General features: G+C 28.5%; 1 pseudogene; it reads left to right on the top strand.

Annotated features, from left to right (window-relative positions):
- The first annotated feature begins 6,121 nt into the window (after positions 1-6,121).
- Positions 6,122-7,156, top strand: LOC106777287 (annotated as a pseudogene).
- The last annotated feature ends 11,810 nt before the right edge of the window (positions 7,157-18,966 follow it).

Here is an 18,966-nt window from a genome sequence, read left to right as displayed (position 1 = left end):
TGAAGGGTGTGAAAGAATAATCTCCCTAAAAATAGAGACTTTTTCTTGAATCCTTCAATGGTAACAAGAGAAAAGCAGTTTGAATTGTACAACTTTTTAAACACTTTTATAGATTTTTTTTTTTATTTTGAATAAATTTTGAAATTATCTTATATTCAGATAAGATATTTTAAGAGGATAATTTATTTCTTAAAAGAATTTGAGATGCTTTATGAAAAATTATATTATTTTAGTAAGAAATTTTGCAATACATTTTTTGAGTAATTAGATAATTTAAAATGAAAGAATTTCAAAATTTATCTAAAAAGTAATAATTTAAAATTTTTTATATATTTAAATTCAGCCTTTGATATGACAGGACTTGTTATGAAATAAATCCAACTTAATTCAACCTAGTCTTGATCTGATGTATAGGCTCAATACAAATCTTACTTGACTTTGTCTAATTTGATTTAGTTCGACTATTTGGTTACTCAAGGCAATTTGACTTGATTAGGATTGAATAACCTTGCCTTATCCTAAACTTACACAAATTTAGCTTGACTTAGACTTGATCAGGATAAGCCCAAATTGATCTTGATTGAACTAAGATTGATGGGTGTTGCTCCCTCCATCGCCTCCCCACTATTTTCATTTATTTCAAAAATATTATACACATCTCTACTATTTTCTTTTATTCCAAAAATACCTTACACCTCCCAACTATACTCAACAATCTTTCTCTTTCTCTCTACATTAATGGAACATCTCATATTTAAATTTGTGATATATTGCAAAATATAAAATTCAGAGAAAACTTCAATATTAGTGCTTCTATCACTTCCATTTTATATTAATAGTAAATATTAATATATTATTATTATTATTATATACTAACTTTATAATGACAAAAAAACTAAATAAATTCCAAATCTTTAACAAATAACTTTTCTTTTATATTTTAAGTATTTAATAATACTTTTATATTATTTATCTAATGATATAATACTTTATTCAAGTTATTTGAGTTGAACATGTAAACATAATATAACATTAAAAATTATAGATTTTAAATGTAAAAAAAAAAACACACACACATGTATAAACATTTTCTAGAAATTTGAAACAAAATTTTAGCATTTATTAAGTAATTTGAAAATATATATATATATATATATATATATATATATATATATATATATATATATAAGATTGAATCAAACTTATTTAAAGGAATATAAAAGTTCAAATCTGAGTCATGGAAATGCTTCATTAATAATGAGCCATGTAAATATTCCATTAATGAAGAGAGAGAAAGAAAAAGATTGTTAAAAATAGTGGGGAGATGTAAGGTATTTTTGAAATAAAAAAAAATAGTGAAAAAATATAAAATATTTTTTAAATAAATGAAAATAGTGGGGAGGTGAAGAAACACATGGGAAGGTGGAAGGAGTAACACCCAAGATTGATCTATGCCTAGTCCAACTCAGAATATGGGTCGACCTAAACTTAGATAAACTAGGACCCACCACGACTTGGTTGATTATGGGCTTGTCCCAACCTGTCTCAGCCATAATTTACTAATCTTGACCTTGGTTGGAGGAGAGAAGCTTCCTGCACCTCCTCGAATTCTCCTTGCACATCCAAATTTTCCACACTATCCTTCTAAGCATTGCATACCTGCACACACAGAAAAAGAGAAAGAATATTTAAATGTTTTAAAATTTTAAAAGCAAACCCTACACTCCCAACCCATACTCTTTTGCGCCTCCGTGCAAGAAAATTTTTTCCTCCTCCTTCAATTCCCGTCACGCATATCATATCACTGAATTTGAATTTGAATGCATGTTTGAATTTCTGAATGATCGTTGAAAGAGGAGAGTTGAAGCCTTAACCGCACTCCAAAGTACGGTTAAGACCTTAACGGCGTTTGAACCCCGATAAAGACCCTTGCACATTTTGAACGTCAATAGAGATCCCTGTGCATTTTGAACGCCGGAAGAGACCCCTGTGTATTTTGAATCACGGTTTTCTTTTTACTTTTTTTTTGTGTTTATTATGTTTATTTTGATTTGCTTTTAATTTATAATTTGTTATTTATTTTTGTTTTTTATTTAATATTTATTTTGTTATATCTCCACAGAATTATTATCTTTATATTTATTATTTTTATGTTATTTATTTATTTCTTATTTTATTTTAAATTGTTATTGTTTTTTTTTATATTTTATGTTTATTTAAATATTAGTTCTGACGTAATTATTTTTTGTTATTTTTAACATCTTTATTTTTTTTGTTAATTTATTTTTAATTGGTAAGGTTTTATTATATTTAAATATTTAAATATTAGTTATCATCGAAATAAATGTTATTTTTAAATTTTCATTTGATTTGTAATTTATTTATAATGTAATATTTTTTGAAATTTTTTATTTATTTACATATTAATTATTATTTAATTATTTGTTAAATTTTTATTTATTTTTTAATTTGTAATTATTTATTGATATTATTTTTATTTCAATATTAATTATTATTTAATTATTTGTTGTATATTTTGACTTTTTTATTTCTTTGTTAATTCATTTATAATTTGTTGCGTTTTTTATATTTGTATATTAAACCACATTTTACTATAGCATTATTACTTTATCATATGTTACACAAAATTTGTGGAGTTTCATTTAATGCAAAGGGTATTATGGGAAACTTGAAGGTGTAGCCAAAGAGTATTATGGGAAAGTTGGAGGTGCAGCCAAAATTCTTGGATGTGCAGGGAGAATCACTCTGGTTGTAGTCGTCTGGGCTGGACTTAATTCACCTGAGCTTAGCATAGGTTGGCCCAGCTTGTAGAATGTGTACTTATCCTGACTCAGACCGACTTTATTAACTTAGACTTTGACCAACTTAATTTGATGTAGGTCCAAACTTAACTATCTTAACCTTGTACAAGCTAAACTTAGAGCTATCATAGGTTTAACCAGATCTAACATTTCATAACTTTGAAAAAATAATTAATTTAACATAAATTGGAAAAATGCTTACGAGTATAAAATGAAAAAATATTGAAAAACTTTGACCAATAAATAATACCAACCAATATCAACTACAAAAAAACTATCAATGCTACTATTTTTTTTTATTTTGATCATTATAGTTATTTAATATTTAAGTAATTTTTTTAAAATTTTGTGGTAATTGAAATATTTTATTTATTAAAATTCACTAATTTGAATTGTTTTATCAAAAAAAAATATTTTGAAAAATGAAACAGCTTAAAACAATATTATTTCAAATTTGATGTATTTAAATATTTTTAAAAACGTGAAAATTTTCATCAAAATTAAATATTGCTTCAAATTACGCAATCTCAAAATGAATTATGAATAGTAAAAATACATTTCTAAATTTCCTATCATTTGGAAGTAAATTTTAAATTATATAATTTAAAAACATATTTTAGATTATGTAATTTGAAAATATATTTTGAATTTGTATAATATAAAATTATATTTTAAATTATATTAAACCCAAATTCAGAAGTTATATATATATATATATATATATATATATATATATATATATATTAAATTCAAAATATCCTTCAAAATGAGTCCATGGAAACTTTAAAACTCAATTAATTTAGAGAACATAGTATTGAAGGAGATGACAAGTGTTATTTACTCTATCAATTAAGAAAAAGGTTTGACTTTTTCTTTTTCTCGATTTGATTACAGTGTGTCAAATTCGTCCACTCTTTTATCTTTTTACAAAATTTCAATTACGTCCAAACTAACATGGTTTAAAAGTGTCAATTTGGTTCAAATGTAGGTAAAATTTGTTTTAATCAAGTCTCTTCCATCAAATAAGTAGAATGTAGGTAAAATTTGTCTCAATCAAGTTTCTTCCGTCAAATAGACAAAAACGATGTTAACTTTTTTACCCTCTCCTATGCTAAACACAACAACCTTTTCTCTGTACACTCTTCAATATTTTAACAATTCCTACATGTGTAGCCACACAATCATAAACAATAAATTTTAAATAATTTATAATAATATATTATAATATCCATGAATAAGAATTTTTATGCATGGGGAATTCGAGAAAGAATGTTTAATCATTCAATTATTAAAAAAATATTAATTCCTCTCTCTTACTCTGTTCAACATCAAACAATTATTATTGAAGAATGCTAATCCTACCATATAACAATTTTTTTTGTTTGAAAAAAAAGTATGCTCATACAGTCATTACACCATATACATATCTTTTCCTAAAAAATAAATACTAAATCTATTTATCTTACAAACAAATAAATTAAGTGTGTGTTCTTTTAATTTATATTAGAAATATAATTTTTAATGTTCATAAACTAAAAAATCTAGAAGAAACATTCAAAGAAACATTCAGTCAATTAACAGAATTCAAAAGACAATCATTTTTATGTTTAAATTAGAAAAGAAAATAGAGAAATTTTAAATGGACTTTGAATTGAAACTTTCTGACAAATGTAGATGTTACAATACTATAAATTGTAAGTATTTTGTTGAATTTTACCTTGCTCCGATACAGAGATTTTTTAAAAAATATATTTAAATATATTGAATTTAAATTGATATTAGTTTAAATTATTTTATTTTTCATTATTTATTTGGATAAGAAAATATTCAAATTTGAATTTTTTTATTCGGATGAAATATTTCAATTACTAATACATACAATTATTTAAATGTAAAGCAATCATAATTAATGTTGTTGTAATTTTTTTCCGTCAACATTTACAAAAATTGAAACAAACTATTGATAAATAATAATATTTGTGTTGATAGTAAAATAAAAAAACTCACTATAGATATTAAAAAATGAAAACTCCCAACTAAAAATTCATAAAAAAAATTAACTTTTTTTTCATAAGCTCTAGTAATTTTCTCTCTTCGTCTATGTTTTATTTTTATTTATTAAACTTACTTAAATACTATTGAGTTTTTACAATTTAACTTTATTAATTATAATATTTTTATTAATTTAATATTCTTTTGAAACTGGTGTCAAAAAAAAAAAAACATATACTTTGGTTAGATATATTTACACAACAAAATATAAATATATATATATATATATATATATATATATATGTATATGTATATATTTTGTTCTTTTATATTATTAAAACATTGTTTTTTTATTTAAAGAAAGGTATATATGTAAACGTAATAGTTAGGTTGATAACAAGTGAAGTGGAACATAGTTATTTAAAAAAAAGTAATCATTTTATGCTAGTTGCATTGCACAGAAAGCAAAAGAAAGAGAAAAAAAAGTTAACTGCATAAAGGAACTCAATCGAGATAAATTTTATTCACGTGTGGAAGAAATTGAGACCTTTAAATCAAGTTTTGACATATAATTGAAACTTTTTTAAAAAAATATACGAACTTGGAAACATTGCAATTATATAGAAGATAAAGAAAACAATTAAACCTAAAAAGAAAAAATATACGAACTTGAAGCATTGCAGTCAAATCGAAAATAAAGAAAACAATTAAACCTAAAAAGAGATACTTACATAATTTTTTCAGATTCATTTGAGACTAAATTTATTTTTTACTTTCTTTTTTTTAATTAGAAAAGTTAGAAAAGTTAATTCTTTTAAAATTATTTTAGTCACTTAATCCTCGGAAAGTGATTGCACAAGAGACGACAGAGAACATGTAGCATGGGTTAGAATTTAGATGGAAGAAAAGTTACAGGCAACTCCTTTCATGAATCTCTCCCTTTCCTTTCTCAAAAGGACAACTCATTCATCCATTTCTTAATTTGTTTCCTTTCGACATGTACGTGTGAAATCATGACCAAAATCAAATATCTTAGCCCATGAAACAAGTTTCATCCTAAGTTTCCACAAACCCAATCAAACTCCATTGACTAATCAAATCTATCGGTAGATATCAGTTTCCATTAGTCTCTGTATTTTATTTTAATCTATTTTTTCATGCACAAAAAGAGACGAAAAACAGTGTATACTGATAAAATCCACCGCTACTTTTCCAAAGAGATCATCATATATTAAGGGAAAGACCCTGCAATTTTATACTATATATACCTTCAGCCTCATCAACTAAAACACACACACTTCATTCATAACATAAAACAAAGGCAAATATGAAGTTACACACTTTTTCCTTTGCATTAGCCTACATCCTAGTAATAACCTCATCGTACTTTCGTAGTGCTGTTGGTGATGATGTTGGAAGTGTAATCAGTGCTTCTCTATTCGACCAACTGCTGAAACACCGAAATGATCAAGCTTGTGAGGCAAGGGTTTCTACAGCTACAACGCTTTCATCACCGCCGCTAGATCCTTCGGTGCTTTTGGAACCACCGGTGATTCCAACACTCGCAAGAGAGAGGTTGCAGCTTTCCTAGCTCAAACTTCTCATGAAACCACAGGTTTAATTAGTTTTACCATTCATTTTTCACTTCCTTAGTTAACCATTGTCTCATGTTACAACAACATTATACATTAAACATATTTGATGCATGTGATGTAGGAGGAGCACCAAGTTCCCCAGATGGAGCATATGCATGGGGTTATTGCTTTGTGACAGAAAGAGATAAATCCAACAGGTATTGTGATGGGAATGCACCATGTCCCGCAGGAAAATCGTACTATGGTCGAGGGCCGATTCAACTGACCCAGTAAGTACATTGAAACAAGATATAACAGTTTTCATTTGAAGCAATGGAATTAATGTGGTACTCATGATTTTTGATGTTTTTGAGGAACAGCAACTACAACTATAATCAAGCTGGAAGTGCCCTAGGAGTGGACTTGATAAACAACCCAGACTCGGTGGCAAGAGATGCAGTGCTTTCATTCAAGACAGCTCTATGGTTCTGGATGACTCCAAGGAGGAATAAACCCTCATGCCACCATGTGATCACTAACAGGTGGACCCCATCTGCTGCTGACAAGGCAGCTAATAGAGTCCCAGGTTTTGGTGTTATCACGAACATCATCAATGGTGAATTTGAATGTGGGAAAGGTCCTAATCCAGCATCAGGTGATAGGATAGGGTTTTACAAGAGATACTGTGACGTTTTTGGGCTCTCGTATGGTCCTAACTTGGATTGCAGAGACCAAAAGAACTTTTCAAATAAACCATTAAAAAGATAATACGTAACCTGTTGTGAAAAAAATTGTCAAGTTGTCAAAATATCATTACCCTTTCGTTAATCACCTTCCATCTTTTCTTTCTTTCCTTCGGTTGTAACAACTGATAATATAATAAGAATAACGATGAAAATGATGTCTCTATCTCATTTTCAATAATTTCCCCAAGTTTTCTTCAGCATATATATATTGAAAAAATCACATCTTTTTCGTGATTGGATCTAACTTAAAGGAATGAGAATAAATTAAATGGCCTAGATATATAACCTCATGATGCAACATTAGTTGTTGAATAAAGAAAATATTATCTGCTATGTGAGACAAATTTTAAAAAACCTAGGATAACTTGACCGTAATTTACAAAAATAAACTAATTTGATTTTTTTACAAATTTAGAATAAGTTGTCATGAATGGCTTTTTTATAAAAAAATTTATAAAGATTTATAACGACTTTTAATTAAAAGGTTTAATATTTATTTTGGTCGCTCAATTTGTAGAGTATATTCAAAGTTGTCTTTTCTTTTTTTTTTAAGTTCACAATCATCCTATATTTTGCAAAAACGTTCACGTTAATCCTTTTTACTTACTACATTAAAAAATTAATGGCAGAGTTGTCTAACTGGTAAAACCTGAATGAGTTGTATCGGTCTCTTCGCTCTGCATTTCTCTCACTCTTCTACACCTTCCTCCTCCCCCTCTGAAAACCTTTCTCTGGTGGAAAAACTTTTTCTCACCACTTCTTCAAACTCCACCATTTCTTCCTACCTCTGTGCCCTCCCCTTGCACCCTCACCTCGTCGGAACAAATCAAATTCCAAATTTGTGTTTTAAAATATACCAAGGTTAAATATACGTCCTATCTTTAGACAATTCAAAGTTGCAAAATCCATGAAAATATGAATAAAACCTAATGCTGATAGCAGTAAAAGATTACCAAATACAACTTCATTCATATATTCTTGACCAAAATATTTATGAAATAGTTTAAAACGTCAGAAGTCGGTAAACTGTAGGGTCTCTACATATTCACGGTTCTCACTAACCGAAAATGTTGAGAACCTTTTTCTCCAACATGGAAGAAAAATATTAAAAGGGATAAAACAACCAGACATTTTTCATTGTTCTGTTTAATTATTCATATACACATAATAGTTCAGGGGTTTGTTCATCATATGTTAAACCCAAGCATATGAATTTCGCTACTTCATCTTATAAGCCAGGAGTTGCAAATAAAAATCGTGCGGAAGGGCGGGGAGATGGGACGCGGCACAGTAGTGGAGAGAGCGAAAGCGCATAGGGCGGCAACGATGTTGGTTTACTACAAGGGCTGGGATTGGAAGATATATAGTGAGGTTTTTTTATCCCAGTAAAACAAAATTGAATAAACATAAATAAAAATAGGTTAAATTATTTTTAAAGCAGTGTGCGATTAGGGATCAGGGTTTAGGAAAAGGGAATTAGGGTTTGGGAAGCAACGATCGATTATGGATTTCACAGCGAAGAAGAAGGAATCAAAGAACAACAGCGCCACCAACCCCGAAAACCCTCATCAAACTTTAGATTCTTTTTCTCAATTAGCATCGACACTTGATTCAAGGAGCAAAGAAATCGAAGAACAACAATCTCATGAACTCAAAGTTGATCTTCACCTTTTGAAGGTTTTTTTCCCTCACTTTAATTTTTTGTTTCTTGGCAACTGAATTACAGTGTGATTGGTTAATGGTGATGATAATTACACTGATTGAAGAAGATGAAGAAGTGTGATAAAGTTTTTGGGTTGAAAGGGGACTGCCACGTGATACTCTCTTATTGATCGTGCTTGACAACTAATTGGACACAAATCATTTAATTTTGGTGCAACTCTATTAGTTTTTTTAATGCCATAAGCAAAAATGATCAACTTAAACTGTATTTGCAAGAGCGTTTATAAACTTTGAACACACCCTACCAATCTAAACCCAATTAAAATTTATAAATTTATTAAGATTTATAACAAATTTTCACTTCATAATATTATAAATAAAATTGTCAGAATTTAATGATTTTTAATTTTTATTGAACTAAAGTCGTTATGAATTTAACACATTTCCAAAGAATTTAATGATTTTTCCAAAGTATTTATTTTATTTTATTTTTATAAAGTTGTCATAAAAAAGTTGTGCTCACTAGGAATGATCGGAGATGGTTTGCTTGATGCTAAGTCTCAATAATTTGGACTCAATAGATTACTAAAGGTTAAAAATTAAGCGTTTGATATTTTATAACTAACCTTAACACTGATCAATTTATTTTTCTTGAATTGTCTGGAATCTTCCAGCACATGGAATACAACATTTACAATTTAATGGCAAAAGCACAAAATATGTATTTGCATTATTGATGTTTGACGGAATAACCCTATACCTCCTCACACCAAAACCTAGATTCTCACCCTACATTTCCTGCTAGATCCTGCTTTCTTTGTCATTTTCGTTTTACCTTTTCTAATCCTCTTTCGTGTTACATTTTATCATAATTAAAAACAACACAATCATACACTGCCAGCTTGTGGATTTCATGAGCAAATGCCACTGCTTCACTTCAATCTTTCAGGGAGATCCTTCTGCCAGTTACTGGGGAGACAACAAGGAATGTTATTCCTCCAATTAACACATGTCTGCTCTCGTACCTACCTAAACAATTTGTTATGCACCATATGTTACCACTGGAATGACCAGGAGACTAAACAAAACATTCTGTACTAAAGATTGCTGGCTGAAATGCCAGAAAATTCTTCAATATTGGTAAGGGGATATACTTGTACAACATGAATAAAACATATTAATTGGCATAGAGGGTTGATGCTGGTTATGTACTTTCTATATATATATATATGTCTTGTTCTAAGCCTAGGCAATTCATTAGTGTTCAGAGCAATTAGCAACATAGGAAAAGAAATGGCTGTCTCACACATAGCCAAGGAATTTCACTACCATGTTAGATCCATTAGCTTGCCTTGTAGAATACACTCTTCATCACCCAAAATCGAAAAAGTGCAGAAGAGGATGAAGACATGGGAAGCCTCATCACAATCACAAAGTCAGGCTATCAAAGAAGGTCTAAAAGGGCTTGTAGAGTTGTATAACTGTGTAGAGGAACTTGTTGGTTGTCCACTCACTCAGCAAGCTCTTCTACGCCATGAAGGAAAGCATGTAGAAAAGCCGCTTGACATGTCAGTTCATTTGCTTGACACGTGTGGATCAGCAAGAGAATTGTTGACACTGATGAAGGAACATGTGCTAGACCTTCAATCAGCTCTGCGGAGAAAGGGTGTGGATTCAAGTGTCAATGGCCAGATACGTGCTTACATTTGTTTCAGGAAGAGGGCAAGAAAAGACATCACAAAAAGGCTCAAAGCATTAAAGACAATGGAGAATGGTTTTAAATCATATTCATACTCTGTTTTAGACTTAGACCACCATCTACTAATGCTGATCAATGTGCTAAGAGAAATAAGCAAAAGCACCATCACATTTTTCAAGAAACTCTTACTTTTCATGTGTGCACCAGTGCAGAAGAAAAACATTGGTAGGTTGTCTGTGTTGACAAGAATAGTGTCCACCAGTTTTGATAAGGAAAATATGGACATGAATGAGATGAGGGACATTGATGTTGCTCTCTGCTCCTTCACTAAGCGTTGTAAGAAAATTGATGCTAAAACAGAAGTACAAATTGTAAAGAGGGGATTAGGGGAAGTAGAAGGGAGCATTAGAGAATTGGAGGCAGGACTAGATTGCCTCTTTAGGTGCATGGTACAACAAAGGGTGTCACTTCTTAATCTTCTCACACCATAAACATTTTGAACTTTTGTACTGTAACTGTTAGAATGTTGTACTTTTGGCAACTTTGTCCCTTTGGAGTAAAATATTTTTGGACAATGATATTTTCACAACACTTTTTGACAACTTTTTTGACAACGGGAAACGTGTCATTATTTTATTGGTCTATTTGAATTTATGTTTAAAAAATATTTAAAACAGATCAATCAAAAACTGTCACATATGCATTGTCAAAAAATTGTTAAAAAAGTGTTGTTAAAAGAAGTTTTTTCAATATTTTCTCTCTAAGGATAATGATACTTTCTTAACAATTTTTTTACAATATTTTAACATCATGAGTGTATCATGTTATTGGTTTAAAATGACTTCAAAATCAATAAAAATAATCAAAAAATTTAATATAGACCAATCATATAATAATACATAAATGAGGTTAAAATATTGTAAAAAATAATGTTGTCAAAAGTATATTATCCTTCTACAAATATTATGCATACTCTTAGCAGGGTATATTTTATAGACTACACTGTTTAATGGGCTTTAATTTGGGGTTTCTGTATGTGAAACAATGGCACTAGATTTTTACCTTTTTCCCAACAATAGTAACTCATGCTTTGATATATTGAGCTTACGCTTGGATCAGAGGATAGATTTAAGAGAGTAGAAATAAGTATATTTGAGAGCAAAATGAGATGAAAGTAGATTTATTTAAGTTATGAGAAAGATTGTGACAAATGAAAAGAAAATTTATGAATGATTTCATAGATGAGGTAAATAAAATAATATCATAATCGATAACATAATTATGACTCAAAATAATAGTACACTGAAATCATTATTAAAATTTAAATAAAATAATTTTATTTTTTATTTTAATATATTTATACTAATATTTTATATTTTTTATTCATTCTCCCTTCTCTCGTCCTAATATAATAGGTGAGAAAAGTTACAATTTTGTTTTTGTTTTTCGTGCACTGCAGTTTCCAAAATAACGGATCGGTTCGTTTTGTTCTTTGTATCGTAAAAAATAAGTTGAGTTGGATTGGTATGTCATAAAAAAACGGGTTAAAAATTGTAACGTGACTTATTAGAGGATGGGTCGATGAGTTGACGGTATTAATCCATTACTTATTTTTAATTTTTTAATTCTTATTCTATTTTTCTTTAATCTTTTTATTTTTAAAATTTGTTTGTATATGTATTTATAAACAAATGTTTAAATCATATTTAATTATATAAATATTTTCTAAACTTTTAATTGGTTAATTATTTTTTGAATTGAATAAATTAAAATAATTATTATATGTTAAATCATTTTATTACAATTAATAATTAAAACTTATTTATAAGTGTTAATAATTTAAATTATAATAATATTACATATTTACGTTTTCATAAAAATATAATATAAAAAATTTAATTTTTAAGTAATTTTAATTTTTAATTTATAAATAATACAAAAATAAAACAGGTTAACAATCAAGGATACATTGATTTGTTTTAAGTCCGTCAATTTGACATGTTAAATGGGTTATATAAAGAAAAACTAGAACATTACTCCCTCCACCACAGAGTGCTTCTTGTACCTCCTTGTTTCTCCGTTGTCCTTCTGTAATATTTAATGTGGTGGTTAAAAATTTTAAATTTTTTCAATTTCTAACCACTTCATTAATGGTCTGCATCAATATATCAATGCACTCCCACACTCCACCACTTCCAAGAAAATCAAATTCCTCTTCTTTTTCTTCTCCCAATATATGAATGCACCCCCACATATCCCACCACTTTCACAGAAAATCAAATTCTTCTTATTTTCCTTCTCCCTTCTTCTCATTTAAAATTAAAACAATTCAAAATAAAATCAATTAACTTTAATTAAAATAATAATAATTAATTTCATTAAATAAAACAAAATTAATTTAATTATAAATACATAATTTACTTAAAATATAATTATAATTAAAATATAATTACTTAACTTTAAAAGTATCTAAAAATTAATTTAAAAATCAATAAATTAATAAACTAAAATGTAAAAAAAAAAAATATCCTGGAAAGTTGAATAAATAATACTACAGAAAATATTAAATTAAAATAAATGTACAAAAATTAACAACCTAAACAAAATAAAATTAATAACCTAAAAAAAACAAGAAAACGAAACGCAAAGGCCTCAACGGATATGGAAGATATGTTTGACCTTCAACGGAGGAAAACACCCAAAACGTTGAAAGGTTTCAACGGATATGGGACATCCGTAGAGCCTTCAACGGATGTCCCATATTCGTTGCAGTCTTTGGCGTTTCTCTTCTTCTTCATTTAACACATAATAGAGGCACATAAAATCATTAACCTGGATCAGAGACAACAACAAAGGAAGCACCAAACTCTACAGCACCACGAACCCACCATGAATCAAGCAACAAATGATAAATTGGAGAAAAAGGAAGATGGGAAATTGGGGAAAGAGGAAGAGAAGAATAAGAGAGTAAGAGTGTGGGGGTGGAGGGTGTGTCGGTGAGTGAATAAAAGAGTAAAAATTAGGATTTTAAGAAAAAGTTAAAAAAGGTAAAGGGTAAAAGTAAATAAGGGTGTTTTTGGAATTAAAAAAAATTAGGGAGATGTGGGGAGTAGTGTGTGGTGGTATAAAAATTGGTATTGAAAATGGTAAAGAAAAGAAAAAATGCATTGCATCTGGTGCAGAGTATGTTGTTCATGGTATAAAAATACGGACCCCAACAATGTTGCATCATTTGTCAAAGTGTTCGGTGCTAAAGAAATTAAAAGACAATTATGGGAATAATGATAATTAATCATGTTGCGAATTAATATTTAGAGAAATTGACCAAAAAATTATAGATGACCTTGTTTCAATGACTATTATTCAACATGAACTTTCATGTAATTTTTTTAAGGTTTAATACATCTTTTGGGGCTTTTGTTTAAAATGATCCCACATTTGGAAAAAAATCAATTTAGTCCTTTATTTCATTAAATGTTGTTCAAAATGGTCCCTATGGCAAACGGCGTTAAATTTTTAACGGTGAAGTTGCTAGTGTGGCAAATGTCTATCCACCTGTGCCCAATTTATATGACGTGGTTTTTTGAAAACATTTAAGGGTAGTTAAAAAACCCCTAATTAAAAACAAATTAGAAAATTAGGGTAATTAAAATACCCCAACCCTAATTGTTTTTCAATTGTCACGATTGGAGAGAAGGCTCTGAGTTCATCTGCTGTTCATTAGGCAAAAGTTCACTGACCTCCATTGATGGCTCTGAACCACGTTTCAAGGCTGTGTAGAAATGTGAAGGAATCTATAGATTTCTACACAAAGGTGTTGAGATTTGTTCAGACTGAGAGGCCCCAAGCTTTGGACTTTGAGGGTGCATGGTTGTTCAACTATGGAGTCGGTATCCANTTGGTGCAGTCCAAGGAAGAAGATCAGAGATTGCCTTCCGATGCTCAACACTTAGATCCCCAGGACAACCATATATCTTTTCAGGTATAGATTAAGTGCTAGCTCTGTTAGAAAAACTATAACTTTGATCTTTTATGAATCTGGGGTTACTTGTTTTGTTAGTGTGAAGATTTGGAAGCAATGGAGAAGAAAGTTGAAGGAGATGAACCCAGACCCTTCTCTCCAATCGCGAGAATTGAAAAAAAATTAGGGTTGGGGTATTTTAATTACCCTAATTTTCTAATTTGTTTTTAATTAGGGGTTTTTTAATTACCTTTAAATGTTTTTAAAAAACCACGTCATATAAATTGGGTACAAGTGGATAGACGTTTGTCACGCTAGCAACTTCACCGTTAAAAATTTAACGTCGTTTGCCATAGAGACCATTTTGAACAACATCTAATGAAATAAGGGACTAAAGTGATTTTTTTTTCCAAGGTGGGATCATTTTGAACAAAAGACCCAAAAGATGGGACCAAAAGATGTATTAAACCTTTTTTTAAATATATATAATTTTGTTGAATATAAATGGATTAAAGAATTACTCGTATATCTAAATCTAGAAGTAAGAGTTCAAAGTAAGAATTCATTTATGTGTGATATTTCAAAGAAGTTTCATGAACACAAAGAAAGGGTGAAACTCGTAGTGCATAAATCTTATAGTAGAATTTGTTTGACATCTGATTGTTGGACTTCTATAAATCAATAAGGATTTATTTGTTTGATTGCTTAATTTGTTGATGCTAATTGAAGGTTGAATAATATGATTATTGCCTTCTGTAAAATGGAACCTCCACATACTGGTCATGATTTGGCACAAATTTTTGTTGCTTTGTTACTTGATTGGGAAATAGATAGAAGGTATTTTTTCTATCATATTAAACAATGTTAGTTCCAATGAGGTGTTGCAAAAATTTTTGAGTGGCAATTGAAATTGCAAAATAGTTTGATATGTAATGGTGATTTCTTTCATATAAGGTGTAGCACACATGTCTTGAATATTGTCGTGCAAAATGGATTAATCCTTCTACTTAAGGATATAAGATTAATGTTTTAGGGGATAGTGTGCATAATTTGTTTGAAAAATATGTGAAATTAAATTCAAATGAGTCAAATACTTTAAGTTCTCAAGTTTCCCATACAACACAACAACCTTCATTTACTAATGATGAACCAATGATGGATGCATTCGACGTAAGTTTTTAATTCTCAACTTACTTTATTTTGTTATGTAGATTTTATTTCTTTCTAATGATGAATGATATTAAATTTGTTTTGTGATGTCTTAGGAATATGTTGATTATTTAAGCCAACATGTTAATAAGAATGGAAGGTCAAAATTAGATTTTTATTTAGATGAAGATAATCTTGATCCAAAGTTTTTTGGTAAGTTTGATGTGTTTAGTTGTTGGAGGGATCATCGAGATCATTATCCAAGCTTGTTTAAGATGACTTGTGACATTCTTAGCATTTCAATCACTAAAGTTGTTAACGAGTCTGTCTTTAGTTTTTGTTCTCGTGTGCTAACCAAACATCGTTCCTTCATTCTTCTAAAGAATGTTGAGGCACTCCTTTTATCTCAAAATTGGTTGCATGTTTTTGAACTAACAGGTAACATTATTGTTAGTATCATGAAATTAATTTAATTATTTATTATTTTGTGTTTTAATATTATCAGTTAATACTCTTTTTTTATTGTATTATAGATGATTATAAAGAAGAAGAAGCTTTAAAACAACAAAATATTATGAATTTATCCATTTAAGATTCTAATCTTGTAAATGGATGAGTGTCACAAAAATGATCAATGTTAGATACTTATTTGTTTTGTGTTTTGTGTTGGTTTTTTTTATTGTATTTGAAGTTTAAAATGATTTTGAATTGTATTGTATTTTTTTGACTTAAAATGTGTTTGGAGTTTAACATCATTTTGGACTCAATTTTATTTATATTTGGATTAGAAAAAAAAATTGTTATTTTTCTGGAATTGAAAAAAAAAAACTTGTAATTAAGTGAGTTAGTGATCCTGACCAACCAAAGTGTGGTGGGTTGGTCTAGGTTCGGATTGTTTTGCCTCGCTAACAAGTGAACTAGGTTGGGTTATCTCACTAAGTGGTCAACCCGTAGTGGGTTGGGTCGGGTGACCTGTTATGAAAACATTAACTGTAACGGTATGTCCTCATTATTTTTGTGTTGTTCCTACGTGTATATAAGGCATCGTATGAGGTTGAAGGGATTTGAGATTTTTTAGAGCAAATTCATCTCCCTCTTAGGTAAGGGAAACTAATTACATTATTTTTAACTGATAGAAACTTTGTAATTGTTAATTGTATGCTTGTATAATGTTTTATTTGTGTGATTGAGTTGCCTGATGAAATATGATATGTGGAATGGATAAGACTTTGATGATTTGTATTAAGAAATTGAGTATGTTGTTTGATTGGCATTGAAGATTATATTTTTGAATCATTGAATGTGGTGTAATATGACTTTGGTATTTGTGTTGGTTGTTGAACTGGATTTTTAGGGTTGAGATGACATAAATATGTATAATTATATTTTGTAAAATTATGCAAACTCATTGAATGAAGTTAAAGTCAAAAAACTGCTTGGTGGTTATTAAGGGAGAATATACTTGTTGAGCAAAATCAAAGTCAAAGAAGAGTTTGCTGGCTTGGCAATAACTGGGTGAGACAAGTCTCGCTGGATGACTTTTGTGAAAATTTAAGCCCATAAGTTTCAATGATAATCTTGCTGGATGAGTTATCTGGTTGCTAGGTGAATATGCCTTTGAGCACTACTTACTAAACGAGTAAATATTCTAACTGGACGAAATTAACAAAGTCTAACTCATTTTGTATATGTTTTTCTCTAATATGTTTAATATGTGATTTTTTGAATATAAAAGTGATGGAACTGATGTACGTGTATAATGTTTTTTATTATTAATTGAGGTGATGATTATGGTTGTGGATATGTATGGTGATGGTGTTGAGAGAATTTCAAAGAGAAATTTTTTGTAGTAATGATCTTAATGTATGCATTGATATTTGGGGATCAGTAAGGAGATGTTTGAACTCTAATAACTATTCATACTCAAATAGAGGATAACGAGTTTTGTGGTGAGTATCACAAGAGGTCTTAACCACTCGACAATTAAGTCCTATTCACGAATGAGACAAACCTTGTAAATAGTATGGTGATAACCCTTTTGTTTATGACTCTACAAAATATAAATACTATCAGAATTGTAGCGCTACAAGTCCAGTGTCATAAATATGCATCCGGATAATTAAGTATAGTGTTATCTGTTTGTGTGTATATGTATGATTTGTTATATTTAATCCTTGTTTAGCTTATATTTGATATGATTTAATTGTTTTAGAATAGTATTTTTTTCACGCCAACTTATCTTATTATCTCTTTTGTGTTTGTTTGTTTCTTTTACAATAATCACTTGTGAACATATAAGAAGTGTGTATTGATATGTTATCGTGAGAAAGGAGACGAGAAACAATAGTTNTTTTTTTTTTTTTTTTTTTTTTTTTTTTTTTTTAAATTTTNTTTATAGTAGTTATTCCATGCAAAAATTTTAAATCATTTTTAATTGTTTTATATATATTTTATCTTTACCGGTTTAATTTAAAAGTTAACTGTATTATATATATATATATATATATATATATATATATATATATATATATATGTATATAAACAATTTGTTGTATCAATCAGTATTAAAAATTAAATATTACACCTTTTATTATATTTTGTCATGTAATCACTTCAATCAACTAACACAAATTATTGTAGTTCATTTCTGTTCCTTTTTTTTTTATGATATTTATTCAATCAATCATTAAAAGAAACTATTCCATGTTTGTTTAGATGTAATTAAGTGTTTTTTTCTGTCTAATTTTGTGTATTTGTAATTAAGATTTTATTAAATTATTTTAGTATTAAATATTTAAATTTTTTATATTCATCAATTCAGTTTATTTTATTTACCCTTTTTTTAATTAATTAATGTAATTATGATTTTATCACATTGTTCCGTTATCTTAATATTACATAAACATAAATTTTGTAATTAATAAAACAATATTATATTTAATGTAAATTTTAAGTCACATTTATTTTAATTTAATAGTAACACAGTGAAGTAAGTATTTATTAATTGTTGTCAAAAAGTATATCCACGATGAGAATAATTGTTATAAACTACTTTGATATATAAAACAAATAAATACTATCCCTCTCAAAATATTATAATGTTTTGTAAAATACAAGAGGAAAAACTAATATTTATAAAAATTATGACTTTCAAAATTTTAGAAATTTTGACACTAATTTGATTAGATATGACAGTCATCAAATGTGACTAAATTGCAAATAAATTGAAATTGTCTCACAATCTTTATAAGTATTCATATTCAATATCACTAAACAAAAATTTTGATTAGATACTTAATAGAAAATATTTAAATTTATGAAAATTTTAAAACTTAATTAAACTTTTTTTATTTCATTTCCT

The sequence above is a fragment of the Vigna radiata genome, chromosome 11 (genome assembly GCF_000741045.1).
Source record: "Vigna radiata var. radiata cultivar VC1973A chromosome 11, Vradiata_ver6, whole genome shotgun sequence".
Taxonomy (NCBI): domain Eukaryota; kingdom Viridiplantae; phylum Streptophyta; class Magnoliopsida; order Fabales; family Fabaceae; genus Vigna; species Vigna radiata.
This window is presented reverse-complemented; position numbering and strand designations above follow the sequence as displayed.